This window comes from Amblyomma maculatum, chromosome 5 (genome assembly GCF_055883805.1).
Source record: "Amblyomma maculatum isolate TAMU_Amacu chromosome 5, ASM5588380v1, whole genome shotgun sequence".
NCBI lineage: Eukaryota > Metazoa > Arthropoda > Arachnida > Ixodida > Ixodidae > Amblyomma > Amblyomma maculatum.
Window position 1 is genome coordinate 101,142,091 of NC_139348.1, and position 17,981 is coordinate 101,160,071.

General features: G+C 43.2%; 1 protein-coding gene across 1 annotated transcript in view; it reads right to left on the reverse strand.

Annotated features, from left to right (window-relative positions):
• LOC146189031 (uncharacterized) overlaps window positions 1-17,981 on the reverse strand; it is an 89,005-nt gene that overhangs the window by 27,340 nt on the left and 43,684 nt on the right. The window lies entirely within an intron of this gene.

The window sequence follows — 17,981 nt, forward strand, 5'->3', positions numbered from 1 at the left end:
CTTGCTTAATCTTGCCCTTCTGGTAAGTTTCATCCACCTTAAATGCGCAGGGTCATAGAAAATGTGGCCGTCACGCACGCCAATTAAAGATTTAGCAGGCTGTACATGGGCAGGGCACGTAGTGAGAATAGAGGACAACCGATGATCGCTTAGAGTAACAAACAGATTCCAAGAGAATGAAGCTTAGCATTGATGGCAGAAAGTTTAGGGGGCGGATGAGGTTAAGAAGTTGGTTGGTTTGTGGGGTTTAATGTGCCAAGGCAACTCAGACTATGAGAGACGCCGTAGTGGAGGACTCCGGAATTTCGACCACCTGGGGTTCTTTAACGTGCGCTGACATCGCACAGCACACGGGTGCCTTGCTTTTCGCCTCCAACGAAAAGCGGCCGCAAGCGTCGAGTGGATAACGCTCGGATCACGTCGTTTGTTTTCCACTTTCCAACCTAGATGGCGGTAGGTGCCCGAAAACCGCGCGAGCGCGCGAGAATTTGAACCGTCGATCAGATCGATTTGAATAGGCATGGCAGCGCGGTTAATTACGACCACAAATTCTACGCCCGAGGAAAATATACAAAGTCCGACAGTGCAAAGGTAGCTACATAAACCGAAATATAACCATCATAACCGTAACCGGCCGTAGATTAGTGAATAAATTACCAGTCTGCGGAGCGTTACGACTGAAGTTCGGATCCGAGGTTGTCCGCTCAAATCAATTTCGTTATTATTTTTAATTTTTCCGACGTAGTCGTGTTCTTTTTGCTGCAGAAATGGGGGTCCCCGACCATACAGGAAATTCAGGAATAAGAGCTCCGCGCGATTTAATGGCGGTTCAGCCTGTACAATAAACCAGTATGCCTAATCCGGTATGAAATTCATACAGGATTTTTCGGTGGGGAAACAGTATGTCAGACTGTGGTTTGAATGTCGGAGGCTAGTTATGCTGTGAAGGAACCCGTAGTAATCGCTTCGGCCTCATTTATATTTCTGGGATTCTTCCTCATGCGTGCACATCACACAGGACCCGCAAAGCCCCAGTAAAAATCCAAATACCAGAAAATTTGCTTCTAAGATGATTATTGGGGCTCCCAGTACATCGAACAGTCCTGAGGTTGGATAACTGTGCAGGCGATGCTCTTCCGTTATAGACTGGTTATGGTCGCTGAGAATGTGAATCGATTGATGATGCTCGGCTTAGAAGCAAACGCCTTGGATTGTAATATCTGAAGAGGTTTCGACAATTTGTATTCTCATCATCATTATCATCAGAAGCAGCTGCAGCCGGAATAGATCCACTGCAGAGAAAATTCCTCGCATATATATTTTTACCAAATATCCATTTCCCGTTATTGCTACTTCCACGTTACCCCTGGAAACGGCTTAACCTCATCAGCCCTACATAATTTCCTGCCGCCCCTGCTACGCCTGCCACGCTTGCCTTCCTATGGAATCCGGATGGTTATCTTTAGCGACCATCGATTACCCTCTCTTTTCACTACACGTCCTGCCCATGTACATTTGTTCCTTTTGATTTCTACTAGAGTGTGACAAATCAGGTTTGTACACTCTGCATGTACGTTTATCATCTCTTAGCGTTTCTCGTACCACTTTCCATTCCATATAAGTCTCTGGGTTGTCCTCAAATTAAGCAACTATCCTTTTCTTTAGCCTCCATCATTGAGCCCGATAGGTGAGTACAGGTAAGATGCAACCGTCATATACATTCGTATTGAGCGATGCCGATATGCTGCTATTCCTAATTATTGAGTACTTGCCTATGGCGCTCCGACCCCATCCGTTTCGATTGCAGTACACACGCGACGCATGGGATCGGAGTAGTGACATGTTATACAAAAAGTCATAAAAACGGCAGTTGCCTGTTGGTAGCGTCTACCTAAATATTTGTTTTCAGAAGAAAACCAGAGCTTTGTTGCCAGAACATGAAGCAGTTGTATAGAATTCGATAACATTATATTGACTGCTCGCCTATCTGCTTACGCTCCTGTTGGTAAACAGAGGATCGAATTCGGGGACCTTGCATTCTAGAGGCAGGGAAATGGGGCTATAAAACAGGGAACAAAGTGCGCATTAAACTTGAAGATATATACTTACAATAATGGAGGAAGATGGGAGTCATGAGTGCAAATAGGCTTTCATTTTCCACGAGCTTCATCGTCGCTGCGGGGCCTTGCAAGTGCTGCAGTTGAAAGCTGTGCACAAAAAAAAAAAAAAAAAAAAAGAGAGACTCATGATAGAAAGGACAGTCACACGCGAGCAAAGTAAACGAAATGATGTCACAGAATGGTCGCTATTATGCAACAATAATATTCTATTGTCAGGTGAGCTGCAAGAGCGAATAATATTTCTAATGTTATACGCTAAACTACCATGCATCTGGACTAGGCTTAGATGCATGTATTTCAAAGCGTGAGGTCTTATGAATCATAGCCTCCGAGACAGTCCTGTGAGACTAATATTGCTGCAGCTGCCACAGCAGTGTGCTCAGGCGCTGCAGTTTTCGCCCAGTAAGCCATAAAATTTACATGCGTCTCATAATTCGCATCCGAATTCATAAACATGCCTCGACTCAAACCTCTACTCCAAGCAGACCTCAATGCCTGCTTTACATTTCACCAATCCACGTCAACTAGGATCGCTTTTCGACTGGTGGAACATCTCGACGCCTTGATAACCTCGAGGTATCAGCTACACTACCTTGCGGCGCCTGAATCGTCACTCCACTTGTATACATAGTCTTCCCTCCATCGGTATACCAAGCTTTTCACGAACGCGAGGAGAGTGAGGTTGAAGAGAACCGTGCTCTAAGCAATCCTCTGAATGACAGTCTCACTATGTTCAGTCCATAATTTCTGGCACGTAATCATTTTACTTGAACAGCCAATGCCAGCCTCCTAACGTACGTGTCTCTAAGGCCGTTTATAGATAGCCGTTCTCAGTCACTGTCGTCAGTTCTGTAGGTGATTACCGAATCCCACATCTGTGACGCGGGTATAGTTAAAGTCATCACCGGATACAATGTTACAGAGCGTGCTTTATGCACAGCAGAGGTGCGCATCTGACGGCGAAAGGCAAGCTCGCTCGGCTTAATGGCTTTCGGCGATGATGGCGCACAGATAAAAAACTGCGTGTTGCAGAAAGCTGAGGGGACCCGGAGGTGCAGTTTAGCGATGTAAACATGCGTGTTTCGCGCACGAACTACTTGGCCATTGCCTCATCATTCGGCTGTGGGGACGAGAACTGTTTGGTGCAAGTGCACGTGTTGCAAAGCCCTACGAAGAACGACGCATGAGTTAACCATTTGCTACCGCTCTGATCCCTCCGATATATATATATATATAGATCAACACCAATCTGTGACGTGCGGTGGCGCTTCTGTGCGGTGGCGCTTCTGTCGCCAGGCTGGGCCGACTGAAGGTGAAAAGTAGGCTTAGCTCCCATAGGAATACATGGAACCGAAATATTTCAAAGCAGTTTTCTAATTTCACAGGCTACCTATTATGTTTTTATTCGGTACAGAGCAACCATGAACATCCTAGAACAGATCGTGAAAGTATGATATCTCATTACCGAAGCGAAGTAATTTTAAAACACCCCGAAGCGTAAGGGGGGTTCGAGTTGGGAGGGCGACACATAGAAATATATGCAAACACAACTTACCGCAACATTTTTCGAGCGCAATCCATCTGGTCGCAAAGAGCAAAGCATTTGCTCTTAGCGACACACACCGGCTATTTTTTTTTGCAGTCATCGTAACTATTATATTAAAATAAATTCCATTTACGTGAACTATATATACAGATTATTCTCATATGCAGCATCTGATCAACTCAATTCAAAATATGACTTACCTAGCTAACAAAGCTCTAAACAAGAGGCGAGGCCACACTATGAGTGAGTGCCACTGTGGATCGAACTCAGTTTGTGCATACATTTCTTTTAAATGAACAATCATCCTTCAGAAATTGTCCTTTGAAGAAACAACAGAATCAAAATGTCGGCCCATTATGCGCGTTCACCAGAGGCTGTGTATATCGATTAGGAACAACATGTCCAAAGGCTCATGCATAAATGCTAATGCAGTAAGATATCGTACCGATTGCGTTGTGTAATTCAGACTTCTTTTTTTTTTCAATGTTCTTTGCATAGCATCATCGAAAAGTATTGAATCCTTGCATTTGATGAAACATTCCTGAATGGGTTCTGACGAATCACACAGCCGGCAATTTACCATACCCATAAAAATGGCCTTCTTTTCTAATCACGCTTTGACAGGTGGAGACTCAGTATGTAAACTATAAAAAATGTCTTGGTACATGGCGAAAGAGGCATTTTTCGCACTCTTTGAAGTGCACCGTGTCTCCCTTGAAAACCAAAATACAAAGAATGGTTGATGAGTGGAGGGAAGAGCATAGAAATATAAATACTTGTACAATTGTTTTCTCGGCGCTGAAAATACGAACTCAGAGAAAAAGCAAACAAGTAGGAATCGAAGAGCCAAATACTCCTCTTGCATTAAACCTCAAAAATGCGGACAACCAGAAACGTTAGAAGACGCAATAAGATTTGCAAAAAACAAAAACAAAAAACAAACTAAATTTGCTTGCAAAATGCACGTACTAGCGTGTGGAAGAGGTCACACGGAAAAGATAAAACGCGAAACTAACTTACGGACTTCTAGATGAACTAGACCAAGGCCAACCGCACTGACAGGCTGGAAAATGTTATCACGCCTCAAATTACTCCCCCCCCCCCCCCCACCGAAAAAAAAAATAAAAAAAAAAACATCCGATACTGAAGCAGCGAATACACTATGGAAACGCCGGATGTAAGGTCTTTCGCACTGAGTTATTTTCAGAATGTAATAAAATTTTGCGGCTAAAAAGAGATTGCAGGCAGTAGCCCTGCCGAAAATAGAGACCATAAGTGACAAACGTCTGAGCGTAGAGCTGAAAAGTTGGTACACTATCGTTCTAGTAATGAGCACTATGTTTATAGGCGCTCAGAGGAAATCCATGGCACTTTCGAGGCCTTATGCCCATGCCACACCAACGTATTCAGCAGATGTCGATCCCAACATACCAAACAAGAGACTACAAATCTTGGAATGATTAATCTCAGCACATGCTCATGAAGTCTTCCGTTGAAAGACTGATCTCATCAATATTTGGCTTGTCAAAGCAGAAACGCGAAGTCGCCTGTGTAAGCTAATGCCTTCAGTTCGTGGCCACATGTGCGAAAAGCACTGAGAGCTTTACTGTTTAATAAACAAAGTGGCTCCAAGCATAATGCGATCAGATGCGGGGACAGTGGTCACCCTTGTTTTACAGGGGACTGGATGGGGACTGGTTGGGAGAGATATCCATTAACAGTCAAGCGTGCTGAACATTCATTGTAGCAAATACATATCCCGGTAAAAACAACTGAACTAAGGTTTACACGATCTCAGAAGGAAATAAGGAAAGAATGTGGCCCCCGATGAAATGTTTTTGCCAGGTCAATTTGCAGAGTGCCAGCTGCTCGTGAACGTCACTACAATACAGCAAAACCATAAACGCCGCGTGTAGGTTAGATTGTATTGACAAATTTCTCAAGCCATATGTCGGAGGAGGTCCAAAGTATAGACATTGCGAACTGCAGCCGAGTTTAGAGGACATTAGCGAAAATCTTATAATCAACAGTGGAAAGCGTGATATGCCTATAGCCGTCTAGCCTCGCAGCGGTGGTGCCGTGGTTAGGATTCCCGACTGTTGTGCCCAAGTACCCGAGTTCGATCCCCGGCGGCTGCGTTTCGACGGAGGCGAAACGAAGAGGCGTCCGTAGGCAGTGCGATGTCAGAGGTTAAAGATTCCCAAGTGGTCGAAATTGCTCAAAAGCTCTCCACTACAGCAGTCTTTTCTCTTTCTACTTTCTCTCCCACCTTACTGTCTTAAGGCCGTTTCACATGATGCTGTTCTCGCCGCAGCAGAGTGCGATTTCAGCCGCACAGCGACAAAAGGGCACGCCACTCCCGTCGAAGAGTGGCTGCGGCAGACTTCCAACGAGTTGGTCGCACACCACACAATGGCAGCCATCGTTGCAAACGAGGCGGCCTTCAAAAAATGGAATTGAGCCTGATATGACTGTTGTACGGAGTTGCGTAGAAAACAAAAAAACTTAAAATTGTCTATTTTGCATAAAGTGCTTTTATTTTGATAAAAGGACTTAATGATATGATACTATGATAAAAGCCTTAGTCGCTTTGAGACGTTAAACCCCACAAACAACCAACCAACCGTTATCGATAAAAACGAAGCAAGCTAGATGCTTCTTTCGTCCATCTGCCAAAAGGAACTTAAGATTTCCCTCATTTGTTGCTTCTGATGTCATCACATCATTAAAGGCCTAGGGAAGTAAAAAAAAAAGACTGGATTTAACGCCCATCTAGCCTGGCAAGTCTTTTAAAAATGCTGGATGAATTGCATAATCCCTGTATTAGGGATTTAGTATGAAAACGTGTTGCGTGTTGCAACATTTCGGACCAAAGCTGTGATCATTAGAATGAATAAAATTAAAAACAAAATAGGCTATCAAGCTTTCGGAATCCAAAAGGAGTAATTACCTTTGCATGGCGCCGTTGCGGTAGCTCAGAGCGCCGATATTTTATTACTCCATACCTATCGCAGAAATTATCTGAGCGTTTCAGAACTCAGGGCAGATAAAACGAGCCAAAATAACGGAGGGAGAGACACGAGCCCTTAGAACAGGAAAAAGAGCGCGTTCTACAAGTATGGAACTGCCTCCCTTTGTCCGGCCGTACCTCCTTCCCTTCTTTGACACGGTTTTATTTACACTGTATTCCCAAAATGCAAACGCACCAACTGGCCCAGTTTAGTACCCTCGTGAATTTAACAAAAATTGATATCATAAGTTTTTTTGAAAATAATTTTGTATTCACGGCAATCAGAAAGCAACCAAATATTCTCAAACCAAAGAGATCATCAAAACAAGGCATCAAAAAAGATGAACAATTTATTCCACTTTCCTGTGAAATTACTGGCTGGTAAATGTTCAACAAATATGAAATTAATGGCAGAAAAAAAAACTGCGATTATCGAGCGATGACTGGTAGCATTTGTGTTGAAAAACGCGCAAAGAAGCAAAACTCGCGTCTGTATACGTCTGTAAATATGAAAACTGGTTGCTATAATTACAGAGACCTCATGCCCAGCTCTCGAGGAGATTCAGCCACTAGCGCAGCTTATTGTAATTTCACTAGGCTGCAAAGCTCCAATTTTGATAAAACTTTAGCCCCAAGAAATTCTGCTCAATTTTGCTGTTTATGACTACTATGATATTAAATATCTGCTCGCTGTAAATCCTCACCTATAATAAGCTTTTCGCGTAAAGCAAACTCTGATCTCCATTCAATGTCGATAAAAGTTAATAAACAGTCAAAAATCCTGCGTTGGCTCTGAGTGCTTGGTATATCAAGTACAAGGATTGCAGACGTGGGGCGTAGAGACGTTTGTATATATCTGATTGGTTTAGGGTTTACTGAATAAAGACAATATGACATGCGTCACTGAAGACGCATTTTAGGAATACAGATCGCAAATGTCGATTCCTAGAATACGGAGGACATGCATTAAAGAATTCATGAAATGTTCAAACTTTTGAATTTCTTATGTCAAAAATATTTTTGAGCAAATATTATTTCCCTTTTTGTAAGCTGTACAGAGATATCGGTATATAAATTGTGACGGCTTCTAAAAATGGGTAATAAGGAACTGAGCCTTACAAGACTGTATGACTCGAGTGGCGAATGACACTAAAGGGCGGCCTCTGCTTCTTACTCTACATAACTGCTAGAGATTTTATAATTATTTGGTTAAAGCAAGGCTCACAAATATAGTGCTGGATCATTCATAATTTCCAAAACACCAAGTTCCTATATAGGTGTGATCAGAATTAGACACTTGATGAAAAAATTTAATTACTCTTGCCAGCATCAAAACTGGCTTCTGACAAGTTAAGAAAGAAAATATAGAAAATACACGGTTAATTGATGTTTTCACGCAAGACGGGCTCCCGGAATTTAATGTAATATTTTAGGCAAAGATGAAATAACATTTTAAAAGCAGTATGTGCTTGCGTTCAGTTACGCCCAGATAGGTGTAATATCCCCTATATCTTTGGATGGATATATTGTAACAGCCTCGATTAACACATTGCAGGTATATTTGTGTTAAAGGTTAGTTTCAGCGTTTTCACTCAGTTTGTTATTTCCATGTGAGGTTAAGACCACACTTAGCGTATTTTTGCGATAATCACAAAGGAAGTTTATGTATTTTGGGGCTCATTTTCAAGCAAATATTTGTCCATCCTGAAGGTTTGGCTAGGACAATATTCCAAAATGTCTGTTTTCTTTAGCGTCGCAATATTAGGCGAAAAGTTTTTAATGTCAGAAGGCTTGAAATAGTTTGGTTCTTGATTAATACGCATTGAAGAGTACTGGCTTGAAGACGCTGGGTTGTGCCACATTCGTTCATCCTGTTATGTTTTAATCTGGCTGCCTACATTATTTTGATTGTTGATAAAAACAGCCAATCCAACCAACTCGCTCAACGAAGTATCTTGGTACATTACGTTGTCTCAGTGTTTAGAGCGTTCGAATAATAAACTGAAGGATGAAGGGTTTCGAAGAAATCGTACCATCTGCATGTGCACGGTGTCAGTCTAAGTAAAAAAATATCAGATAGGGCCAAGAGGGGGCGAAGTTATTACAAGCCCACGAACACGTTTGTAATCATAGTCTTAGTCGTTTGGGGCATTAAAACCTGTAAACCAACCAAATCTTCTCGAGTATGCTGATAAGCAATCGTAATTGCCGCTTTTAAAGTTACCCTATGTATCAGGTGGAACGCCGCAAGAACGATAACACGCAAATTTACCCGACTAAGTATATACCCAGAATTGTCCAACGGAAAGCTCTTTGAATATCAGCGGAAGTGCTTACGTTTAAATTATTGTTTCCCAAAGCATATATTCTATGTATAAGGTGAAATCCGGTGAAAATACTGTGTTGAATTCAAAGTTGTTATCGTGGCTTATAAGAGTTAGTGAACAAAGCAGCTATAGTTTGCATCTCAAATTGTCAGAGAAAACCAAGTAAATGTTCCATTTCAAGTAATCATTATCTTTTTATCATATTTGCAGTTATGATGTAAGTAAAGCGGCTTGGCATTGTTGTCATCTGGCTATCATAATTTTTCGATATGCAAACAGCACTACAAAAAAAAAGAAACCTTTTTTTACTTGGCAAGTGATGCCCCTTTGTGCGATCATCAATAAGTCGGTAAAACAATAAACCTCCTTAAAGAAAGAAAATTTATGAACTGGTTGTCTAGAATAGCTTTCCTGCTGTGGACATCGCCGAAGAAGCTTCCAGTTTGAGCAGAAACAGCTGCTCACTTCTCGACCGGGCGAAGTTTCAGAATTTTTTTGCCTCGAGATAATCCGTCTGAACATTTTCGTCGATTGCGTGTACAGGTGTTCGTTGACAAATACTGGTATAGAGCTGGGATATCATCAGTCATACGGCGTTATTCTTCTTTTTTAAAACTCACAGGTATAACCTCCTTCTTCCCACTGCAATTGAAAGCTACGACACTGCTTTGACACTCTCGTTCACGCTGACGGACACCCACATCATTTTCCTCGTCCTGAACAGAGCATATAACTGTAATTTACCAAATATGTTAATCAAGTTTGCATTTCAATTTCGGAAAATGCCCTTCACGTTTATGTTATTTTATTCCAGAAAAATACTAGGCCAGTGATTCACTAAGCGTAGTTTGAAGGTTTTCTCTACTTAAACATAGAATATGTGTCTTATTCAACACGTTTTTAAATAACGCGAAAGTGTAGAATTCTTTCTTCATGAATGCCTCGCTAATAATCAACAAGACGTATATTGAAACGCCGTGGTTAGGTAATATTGGATTACGTTCTTGCGCGCAAACATCACACAATGCTTAATAGTATAGCTTCGATAGCATGACGCGGGAGATGCACGTACACCCTCTAAAAAGCTTACGAAAAGTAATAATTCCAAGAAAGTACCATGCATTGTAATTACTTGAACATTACTTGCAACATATATGAAGCCGATGTCTGAAGATCTGAATGATGTATTAGAAAACTGACCTCAAGGAATAAGCTAAAGTTCCCAACCAAGTCCCAATTGGTTCCCAACCTTTAAAAGCAGGTGTGTATTTTCAGCATACATACATATCAGAAACACCATTTTAATATTGAAAGCAGTTCATGCATATCTAACAGAGAGCGATAAGCAAGAAAATAACAAGGAAGAAGGGCTCAGAGACACGTACCTCTTCAGCCTCTACGGCTTACGTCAATGTAGGGCAGGTATAAATGTTGTCATCCCTCTATTTCTGTCCACAAGAAAAAAAAAGCCCCATGAACTCTTTTCTTCGCTTGTGTTCTTTCTAGAATAGGGAGAGCGTACAAGTGGAGAAAATACTCGAGTAAAAATGTGGGCTCTTGAGAAAAGTATGCTTAATATGGGGTTTCAGTGCTTATTTTAATGAGCAAAATAGACTTTAGCCTACAAAAAAATTGTGTGTTGCACAAAGTGTCTGTTCTTTATTATTTTGGACACCACGTGTATGTGGCTGGTTGCACTAAAATTGATACTAAAATCCGATGTTTTCCTTCTATAAAAACCACTGCTTCGCGTTTTTAATTGCTCGCTGTGCATTTTTCGAGAACGGTGTTCGGTTTTCGTGTTCGGTTAAAAGAAAGCGCATCCCGTATTTTGAAACATGGTACAGCGTTTCACAGATTGCGCTTCATACAGTGACACCGATTTGACACAGTGAAGTCACCCCTTAAAACATGCCCATTTAGGTTATCATTATGTTAGACAGCGTGTAAAAACAAAACCATGATACAAAGCTGCTCCAGAAGTTCATCGAAAGAAATCTGAGCTAAGGAGGAGGTACCCAATGGAATGCTACGCGGCGTCTTTAAATTACTGCGCATGAAAATAATATTTTCCTGAAAGCTCACTTCTGAATGCAAATTGCGTTCCACCCGAAGTTTAGTAAATAGAGAGAGAGAGAGAATAGAATAAAAAGGCAGGGAGGTTAGCTATGCGATGCCCACTATAGCTACCCTACAATTGAGGCAGGGGAACAAATCAAGATACTTTGTTGGGCGAGTTGGTAAACATCCATTGCTAATTTTCGTGCCGATTAAATTAAGAATGCAGGGCAACAAAAGAAGAAAAAGGAAAGAAACAGCCCCAAAGAAAGTAGTCTGTCAAATATCCAGAGACTAATAGTAAAAATTTCTCCGCGCACACTTAGAGTTTTGAACCCAACCCCGAGTCCTTTAAAAACTATGGAGTGCCTTCACTGCTCTCCTTTCTGATGAAGGTGTCGTCCAAATGCCCAGAATCTCAGATTGTGTAAGAGGGCGAGAGCTCAAGCGGCTGAGTGTAGCAGCCAAGACGGCAGTTTCTAGGAAAACATTTGGGTAATGTCAATTTTCATCCCTAATCAAATCACACTAAACACATGTGTCACGTGTGTTTCACAATCGCGGGCGTGATGCGAGCTAGTTAAATATGATAAAGACAAAAAAATCCTGCGGGTGGCGCAGTTGATTAAAGCGTTCTGCTGGGGATCCGTGGGATGGAGATTCGACTGCCGGTAGAGAGAGGATATTTATGTTCATCGATGACGTCAACAGGATGATTGACAGGTAATTTTCCTCCTCATACCTTCGTTATTAGCCAGTGACAGATCAGCTCCCAGATCCGATGCACAAAATCCCGCGCACAACTCTCGAGTGCGGGATTTCGTTCTATGAGCCTAAAAAGGATCATAGAACGAAACGAAATACACCCCTATAGAACAAGCATTTGTTTGTCCTTAAAAAGGGCTGACCGTCGACATAACCTTGACTTTTTCAGGCTCCGTAAATGACGTATTTTGTTCATAACTATAACCAAGTGAAGAAGCCACTCGTGCTCTAAAATACGATCAGTGAGTAGCTCCCCTCCCATTACGCCATGTATTGCACAGACATATTGAGCTCACCGCGGACACAAAATTTGCAACATTCAGTGTTTGATGCACTCACTGTCTGTTATATTATCTACAGTTATTTTTGGGCGGTTTAAGCTTTATATGTGAAAAGACATCAAATATTTTGGTGCGGATTGTGCAGGTGAGTTTTAGAGGAGGGCAGACATTGTGGACACCAATGAGAGTAATGCTTAATCCAGCATTGAAGAACGTTCAGCTGATCAACGCTTATATGGCGGATTGTAGAGATGAATTGATGGCCAAATTGCAAAGTTGAGGGCCCTGAAAAAGAAATCGAAATCCCCCCTTTCAAGTGACTATCCGGCAGTGCGTCCTAAAATATCGAATGCAAAAATACGCATCAAAACTCTCACTGAGTTGATGTTCACGCATTGCTATTTATCAATGGCGTCAATGGGCAGGGGATTGTCGTCAGAATCTCGTCAACGTCTTTATCGTCATCGGCGCTGTCTGCTGAACACAAAAAAATCCACGCGATTCCACTTTGTAGAGTATGCGATGCGAGAAAGCCAAAGCAGCGTGAGTTCGGGTGCGTGTGTTTGTTGTTTGATGCTTCAAGCTACAATAAAGAATGAAACAAATTTAAAAAATTGACAATTTGGTGTTGACGACCTTGAAATTCGAAGTATGTTCTTGAAAATGCAATATACTATGTTTTTATTTTATTTATGAGAATAATCATCAAAACTTCAAGCTCTGAAAGGTACATGCAGTCTGCCTTACTTTCCGACTCACCGGAAGAGTCCGCTCAGCAGTCTAATAGTTTTTCGGTACAAATCTGCTAACTTTACAAAAATTACTGATATTTCAAAGTCTATAAATATAATATTTTTCAAAGTATTCAGAGATTGTTTCTTCTGGGAGACAGATATAACTATGGAGAGGTGGCTTTGGGGAACTGGTACAAGTTGTACAAATATTTTAATGTAAGGTGCATTCTGAGACGGCCCACTGAACATTTTTTCTGCGAATTAGAAGGCTAAGAAATCTGTCCTGTCTTGTCAGGTATAAGGATACTGAAGAACGTCATTTCAGCGCCGGGGGTCTCATAATGAGCTTGAAAGCTATGCGGCATGACGAAGGTTATAAGTTTCTATTTTCAAGAGCCTCGCCATATACCCATGCATCGCTCTTAGTTTGCCTGTTTTGTGTCAAAAAACATGACTGCAGTGTTCTAACATATTACAGACGCCTACAATGTCAAAAGTTCAGTCGAATTGCGTCCACAGGAAGAGCTGTACCATTTTAAAAATTCACACAATAAATTATCCTCCAAGATGGATGTCGGCACGCGTGAAGCTTAACTGCCTGCAAAACTTAAAATCTAAAGACGTTTTTTGCCCCCAAGGCGGACATTGTCACCCCTTAGAAGTATGGCTGTCTTAAGAAGGTCTGGTGGTCTTCTTGCGCAGGCTCTAACAGCCACTCATGTAATTTAAAAATTTCACTTTTGGAACCTGTTCTTACTCGAAAGGGAACGTCTCGGCCACGAGAAACAATATGTCCAGGAGGAATATGAGGGCAGGTATTGTCTGCACGGCTGTGTTGCAATTTATCTACACTCGCGTTACTTGTTTGCCGTTTCTGATATGCTGTAGACATTTCCATAAGTTTTAAGGAGAATATTTTTATAATCAAGTTAGGCATAATTGGGCGTCTTCAAAATTACAGCGACGTACTGAAATCTGATATTTAGGAATATTGTCAATATTGAATTGAGAATATCCCGTTGAAGACTGTCTAAAAAGGCGGTGAAGTTTCTTATCGAACTTGAATTTTGCACGGCGCTCTACATATCGAAATGGGCGCTGCCTTCCCTAGTCGGGCTTCAAACGGCTGTCTTCCATCACTTTTTGTTTCCGATGACAGATCGGCTGCGCTGCCTGGGGTACCTGCCGACATCGGTAGCGCTCTACAACCATGAGATGAAGTTGACTTGGTGTAGACCTAAGAATGAGTTCGATCCCTTGTAGAAGTTTTCTAAGCGATTTTGATGCATTGCAATGAAGGCAACGTAGCTGCAGCTTAGCGATGGCCGTCACGTGGTACCTTTGCTTTCTACGCTAATGTAGGGTTTGCGGAAACATGCCGGCTAATGAAAAAACATTACGGTGTATTGGCAACAGCTTTTGGTACTTCTAGACTTAATTGACTGAAACGTAGCTAGCAGACGGTCCCATTCAGCAGCCCAATGACCTGGTTAAAGAGATGGGCGTACCCAACCTTCTATGAGCCATCCAAAATGCCACATATCATTCGTGCCATGCAATTATTGCTTGGAATGAGGATGTCATACATGGGTTTTCGCAATCTATGAAAGATCACCTAAGGGCCCAATTAGCTTAATGCCAAGGGAAAGCTCCACACTCAGAGCATATTTTTAGGCATGGAGCACTAAGAATTAGCACAGGCCGCAACGAAACCGTCGTGATGCATTTAAAGCTTTGCAGATTTCAGTCAAAGTTTCCGGTTATAGAAAGATCCTTCTTAATCCCAAGTTCTAGCTCCATACAATCGCTGCCTATCTGCCAAAAAAGAGAAACGGCTTTCATTTTCACCAAATTTTTGCTTGAATGCTTTCTGCTCTAAGCTGGTGAATTAGGCATTATATAGGTCACCTCGTGGTATTTGTCTGCGATCGCTAAATAATGTACATTTTATGACTTCTTTTTATTCACATCATTGCCTGTGGAAAACTTGAACGCCGGACCGGAATGATGACCCTACTCCCGCGCGCAGCATCTTGACCACGTAATGCTCCAGCACAGCAGTAACGACGAAAGCGAATTTCTACCAGGCCGACACCCTTTAGAGGTTTGTTGTGTTTCCTTGCAAGCCCTTTAAATGGGTGAGATTTGTAGTGTTATTTGTTTGATTAGATTTTTGTTTTGCTGATTTTGCCAAGCGCAGCCACTGCCCGGCTTGTTTGTAACAAATCACTGCGTATAGCTTGTTCCATTACAAAACCTCGTATAAAAATAATCATGCTGCCAAACGCAGCCATAGCTTAGTAGTCTAATGCGGTTCTCTGTTTGCGCCACCACGTGTTTGAAACCAACTCGCGCTTTTAAGGTAGTTTATTTAGACGCAACAACTGGCTCCGAAGTGTCACCTTTCAAGACTCAACGACTGGACAAACGCCGGGAAACTCGGCATATTTGGGTTCTAATTTCCTGTCACCTGTAGTCTCGTAACTACCACCTGACAACTACTATCTGCATGGGGCGGACAAACATAACACAGAGGTGAATGTAGGCTTTTGTGGCGGCTCACTCAAACCAAATCTGCCCAGGCGCGATCCTTGAAGTGCTGAGTATTGTATAGTCTACTTTTCCTGGCAGAAATTATGCCAGAGTTTGCACGGCATGTGCCTCGGCGAAAATGTCTAGCCTATGTCACGCGAACCTAGTCACCACTTTTTAACATCATCACCAAGGCATCTCCTATATTTTGCCAATGAGTATCATTTACGATGATGCCTAAATCCCAACCGCCTTTCCTCTGGCAGCCTATATTAAATGTGCGTGCCCTATTCCCCTTAAATAATGACAAGCAATGGCGAAGCCACTTACCTGAATAATAAAAACAATGCTTTGCGCCTGTACCCTATGATTACTCAGGCAATAGTGAACGTCGAAATTAGTGCGACGAGTTTAAAGAGGGCGTGTGGCCCCAGTCCCCAGCTGTCCTATTTCTTCACCGGGGAGGGGACTGATGAGAGAAAATACTGCTTTAGCGTTGTTGTTCGAACGATATGCCCGCATCTGCGAAATGTTTTTAGTTTTTAGGGGCGAACTCTACCTTGGAAACAGCGCGTCGATAGAGGCAAAACAAGGAACAATTTCAGTCTCACATCACCTCTTCCTGTTAGCTCTTTACGCTACAGCTTAATGAGCTCACGAGAAGATCTAATTAGTAATATCGGGGATCTTAAGCTGCATACGCACGCTCTATACTACACCATTATTCATTCATCACCTGTTCAGCGCTTTTATTAACACGCGTCTATTGATATAGCATATAGCCCCGCCGTGTTGGCGAAGTATTTAGGGTGCTCGGCTGCCGACCCTATAATGTGACGGCGATACGGCCGTCGTCGAACAATAGCAGAGTCGTCCATCTCAATGCGATGAGAGGTGACGGAGGTCTTTCCTAATGCTGAGGTGCATACATCAAAAGATTTTAGGTGTCGCAAGAGGACGTCTAGCAGAGCGTTGACTGGTCGCATGTGAGGTCAGGGTTGATGGCGGCTGAGAGCGTAGAGGATGTCGAAAATGGAGCCTTGGCAGAAGGCGTTGGTGTACAGGAAAGTGTTTTGAGGGGGACAGAATCGCCGTCAAAAATAAACACAACCGTGGTGCCCCTGGGCTGTAAGAATGGCTGGAAAGTTGTATTTAGGGTCGTAACCACCGCGCAACCGCGGGTGAAGGAGTTGAGACAAGAGGCAAGAGCTAGGCCGTCGGAGGTCCACCGATGAGTGGGCAAAACGAAGGCCTCACCATCGAGAGCGTAGTCCAACGCCACGATGATCACCAGCTCGCGTCCTGGGGGCAGAACAAAATGCTGCTAACACGTGTGGTGGTGAACAATAAGAAGTCGGTAATATATCGGGGTCCGCAAGATGAATGAGGCGCTCACGGCAAGAGATGAGGGCGGACGCCGACGAAAAGAAATCCCCCCCAAGATCATGAGATGAAAACACGTGGGGAGCACAATGAAGTCGATATGATGCAGCTGGTTATCGATAAGGACGCGTGCTTTTCATTAGTTGGTGGGTTTGATAAGAGTGCCATTAGCTCCATGAAGTGGCGGACTGATGTATGGCATTAAAACTTTGCGCATTGAGAACAGAGAGAGAAATGCACGACGGAATAAGCGGCGCCAGTGTCGATTAGGGCCTCAATATACAGGCTTTCAAGAATTACTGTAAACATATACGACGGTCCCCCGGGAGGAATTGTAGAGTTCGAACTCGAAGCAGCTTTTCCTCCAAAAACTGTTTCAGTTAGTTTTCAGCTCTAGGTGCGAAGGGTTGCGAGGCGGTGACGTGCGGAATCCGATGGAATCCGGAGGAGAGGAAGAACGCCGGGAAACGTGAGTACGAAAGAGGAGAATCATTAGGCTGGCGCACGCGGGCACATTCAAAGAGAGCATAACCCGGCTGCTCGTCTTGCCGGTGGCGGCGACAGACACGGGCAACGTGGCCACGTATCCCACATTAGTAGCACACAGAGCGTGAGAGGCGCCAGGCTGGTATAGGACGGGGGACTGTAGGATATAGTGACATGGCAGAGACATGACCGCACACAGGTACCGAACAAGTCGGAGAAGGCAGGGCGGGTGGGCGTGAAGTAATCTCGGCATAGGAGGGCGAGAGAGGTTGGGAGGCGATGGGAGGCGGAGCAGGTGCCACGGCGCAGTTGAATTTGGTCAGTTCATCTTTGATAATGCTGCACAAATTCACGATTGCTGGCGGAAAAGTTGGGGATACGATACAGCAGTTGGGTTGGTGAGGCCGTAGAGCTCCTCTCGGATCATGGTGCGTATTAGAGAACGCAAATTTCCATCTATGAGGGAGCCGCCATCACTGCGGTCTCGTATGAGGCGGCACGACTGTAGCTGGTCCAGACGTTGACAGGTAGATATGATGTCAGACACGGACGATGGATGCTGAACCCCGAAGGCGTTGAAAACAAGAATGTTGATGCCCTTAAATATGAGGTGAACACGCTCAGGTTCAGGCATAGCAGCGTCGACACGGCGACAAAGGGCCAGAATGTCCTCAATATACGACGTATAGGACTCACTGGGCTGCTGGAGACGAGCTGGGAGATTGTTCTTGGCCTGCTC